This window comes from Arachis hypogaea, chromosome 17 (assembly GCF_003086295.3).
Source record: "Arachis hypogaea cultivar Tifrunner chromosome 17, arahy.Tifrunner.gnm2.J5K5, whole genome shotgun sequence".
Taxonomy (NCBI): Eukaryota; Viridiplantae; Streptophyta; class Magnoliopsida; order Fabales; family Fabaceae; genus Arachis; species Arachis hypogaea.
In genome coordinates, this window is record NC_092052.1 from 46,713,546 (window position 1) to 46,717,828 (window position 4,283).

The 4,283-nt window shown below is 35.3% G+C and overlaps 1 non-coding gene across 1 annotated transcript; it reads left to right on the forward strand.

The window, feature by feature from the left end:
* Positions 1–910: 910 nt before the first annotated feature.
* LOC112768052 (small nucleolar RNA R71) lies at positions 911–1,018 on the forward strand. Its single transcript, XR_003185491.1, has one exon. It is a non-coding gene; the product is annotated as a small nucleolar RNA R71 (small nucleolar RNA).
* Positions 1,019–4,283: the final 3,265 nt, after the last annotated feature.

Here is a 4,283-nt window from a genome sequence, read left to right on the forward strand (position 1 = left end):
TAAGGAGGTTCAATGGAATCTCTATGGTCTCTAGATGAGTCTCAGATTCCTTTGGTTCCTCAGAGGGAAGCTCCTTATTGATCACTGGACGTCCCAGGGGGTCTTCCCCCTTGGGATTCACGTCCTCCTCTCCCTCTTTGGGTTCGGCCATTTTGGTTATGTCAATGGCCTTGCACTCTCCTTTTGGATTCTCTTCTGTATTGCTTGGGAGAGTACTAGGAGGGATTTCAGTGATCCTTTTACTCAGCTGGCCCACTTGTGCTTCCAAATTTCTAATGGAAGACCTTGTTTCATTCATGAAACTCACAGTGGCCTTAGATAGATCAGAGACTAAATTTGCTAAGCTAGATGGATTCTGCTCAGAATTCTCTGTCTGTTGCTGAGTGGATGATGGAAAAGGCTTGCTATTGCTAAACCTGTTTCTTCCACCATTATTAAAGCCTTGTTGAGGCTTTTGATCCTTCCATGAGAAATTTGGATGATTTCTCCATGATGAGTTATAGGTGTTTCCATAAGGTTCACCTAAGTAATTCACCTCTGCTATTGCAAGGTTCTCAGGATCATAAGCTTCTTCTTCAGAAGATGCCTCTTGAGTACTGTTGGATGCAGCTTGCATTCCATTCAGACTCTGAGAAATCATATTGACTTGCTGAGTCAATATTTTGTTCTGAGCCAATATGGCATTCAGAGTATCAATTTCAAGAACTCCCTTCTTCATAGGCGTCCCATTATTCACAGGATTCCTCTCAGAAGTGTACATGAACTGGTTATTAGCAACCATGTCAATGAGTTCTTGAGCTTCTGCAGGCGTTTTCTTTAGGTGAATGGATCCACCTGCAGAAGTATCCAATGACATCTTTGATAGCTCAGATAAACCATCATAGAATATATCCAGGATGGTCCATTTTGAAAGCATGTCAGAAGGACACTTTTTGGTCAGCTGCTTGTACCTTTCCCAAGCTTCATAGAGGGATTCACCTTCTTTCTGTCTAAAGGTTTGAACATCCGCTCTAAGCTTGCTCAGCTTTTGAGGAGGAAAGAACTTGGCTAAGAAAGCCGTGACCAGCTTATCCCAAGAGTTCAGGCTATCTTTAGGTTGAGAGTCCAACCATATTCTAGCTCTGTCTCTTACAGCAAATGGGAAAAGCATGAGCCTGTAGACTTCAGGATCTACTCCATTAGTCTTAACAGTATCACAGATCTGCAAGAATTCAGCTAAGAACTGAAAGGGATCTTCAGATGGAAGTCCATGAAACTTGCAGTTTTGCTGCATCAGAGAAACTAATTAAGGTTTCAGCTCAAAGTTGTTTGCTCCAATGGCAGGAATGGAGATGCTTCTTCCATGTAAATTGGAATTAGGTGCAGTAAAGTCACCAAGCATTCTCCTTGCATTATTGTTGTTGGGTTCGGCTGCCATCTCCTTTACTTGTTTGAAATTTTCAATAAGGTTGTCTCTGGATTGTTGTAATTTAGCTTCTCTTAGTTTCCTCTTCAGAGTCCTTTCAGGTTCTGGATCAGCTTCAACAAAAATGCCTTTTTCTTTGTTCCTGCTCATAAGAAAGAGAAGGGGACAAGAAAAGAAGAGGAATCCTCTATGTCACAGTAAAGAGATTCCTTATTGTTAGTAGAAGAAGAGAAGAAGAAAAAATTCGAACATAGATAGAAGAGGGGGTTCGAATTTGGTGAGTGATGTGAGGAAGAGATATTAGTAGATGAATAAATAAATAGAATAAGATGAGAGAGGGAGAGGATTTTCGAAAATAATTTTTGAAAAAGAGTTAGTGATTTTCGAAAATAGTTTTTGAAAAAAAGTTAGTAATTTTTTGAAAATTCAAATAAAAAATAAAATAATTAGTCTAATTAAAAAGAATTTTTGAAAAAGAGGGAAGATATTTTCGAAAATTAGAGAGAGAGAGTTAGTTAGGTAGTTTTGAAAAAGGTAAGAAACAAACAAAAAGTTAGTTAGTTAGTTGAAACAAATTTTGAAAAGATAAGAAGTTAGGAAGTTAGAAAAGATATTTTGAAATCAAATTTTTGAAAAGGATAAGATAAGAAGATATTTTTGAAAAGATATGATTGAAATTAGTTTTTTGAAAAAGATTTGATTTTTAAAATCACAATTAATGACTTGATTCACAAGAAATCACAAGATATGATTCTAGAACTCAAAGTTTGAATCTTTCTTAACAAGCAAGTAACAAACTTGAAATTTTTGAATCAAAACATTAATTGATGATGTTATTTTTGAAAATATGATGTAAAATTAAGAAAAAGATTTTTGAAAAATATTTTTGGAATTTTCAAAAATAACTAAAAAAAATGAAAAAGATTTGATTTTTGAAAAAGATTTTGAAAAAAGATGAGATTTTTAAATTGAAAATTTGATTTGACTGATGAAAACAACTAGATTTTTGAAAAAGTCAAATCTAATTTTCGAAATTTTAAGAGAGAAAAAGGGAAAGATATTTTTTTTATATTTTTGAATTTTTAATTATGAGAGAGAGAAACATGAAAATGATGCAATGCATGAAAGTTATGGATCAAAACAATGAATGCATGCAAGAATGCTATGAATGTCAAGATGAACACTAAGAACACTATGAATGTCAAGATGAACACCAAGAACATATTTTTGAAAAATTTTTAATGCAAAGAAAACATGCAAGACACCAAACTTAGAATCCTTTAATGCTTAGACACTAAGAATTCGAGAATGCATATGAAAAACAAGAAAAGACACAAAACATGCAAATGAAAAGATCAAACAAGAAGGCTTACCAAGAACAACTTGAAGATCATGAAGAACACTATGAATGCATGAGAATTTTCGAAAAATGCAAGATGAGTATGCAATTGACACCAAACTTATAACATGACTCATGACTCAAACAAGAAACACAAAAATATTTTTGATTTTTATGATTTTATGATTTTTTTTATATTATTTTTTTCAAAAATCATTTTGAAAAAGAAAAATAAGGATTCCAAAATTTTTAATATGAATTCTAGGAATCTTGCCATGTTAGTCTAAAGCTCCAATCAAAGGGTCAGGCATGACTTAATAGCCAGCCAAGCTTTAGTCAAAATATGAGTGTAATTCATTCAATTTTAAGCCAAAACTTCAGTCCAAAGAATTTAGACATGGCTTTACAGCCAGCCAAGCTTCAACATGCTTCATGAAACACAAGAATTCATTCTTAAAAATTCTGAAGAAAAATAGATTTTTGAAAAGGTTTTTTTTTCGAAAACAGATGAGAAATTTTTTGAAAGATTTTTGAAAAATTTTTGAAAAGGAAACGAAAAGAAAGTTACCTAATCTGAGCAACAAGATGAACCGTCAGTTGTCCAAACTCGAACAATCCCCGGCAACGGCGCCAAAAACTTGGTGGACGAAATTGTGATTACACTTTGATTATGTAAAATTCATTGCTCTTTCTTTCCCTGGCAATGGGGCCAAAAACATGATGCCAATACCATGGTTCACAACTTCGCACAACTAACCAGCAAGTGCACTGGGTCGTCCAAGTAATACCTTACGTGAGTAAGGGTCGAATCCCACGGAGATTATTGGTTTGAAGCAAGCTATGGTCACCTTGTAAATCTCAGTCAGGCGGATATAAAATAGTAATGGGGTTTTCGAAATTAAATAATAAAAGAAGGATAGAAATACTTATGTAAATCATTGGTGAGAATTTTAGATAAGCGTATGGAGATGCATTCGTTCCTCTGAACCTCTGCTTTCCTGCTGTCTTCATCCAATCAGTCTTACTCCTTTCCATGGCTGGCTTTATGAAAGGGCATCACCGTTGTCAATGGCTACATCCCCTCCTCTTGTGAAAATGGTCCAAGATGCCCTGTCACGGCATGGCTAATCATCTGAGGTTCCCGATCATGCTGGAATAGGATTTACTATCCTTTTGCGTCTGTCACTACGCCCAGCATTCACGAGTTTGAAGATCGTCACAGTCATTCAATCATTGAATCCTACTCGGAATACCATAGACAAGGTTTAGACTTTCCGGATTCTCTTGAATGCCGCCATCATTCTAGCTTACACCACGAAGATTCTGATTAAGAGATCTAAGAGATACTCATTCAATCTAATGTAGAACGGAAGTGGTTGTCAGGCACGCGTTCATAGGGAATGATGATGATTGTCATTGTTCATCACATTCAGGTTGAAGTGCGAATGAATATCTTAGAAGCGAAATAAGATGAATTGAATAGAAAACAGTAATACTTTGCATTAATCTTTGAGGAACAACAGAACTCCACACCTTAAT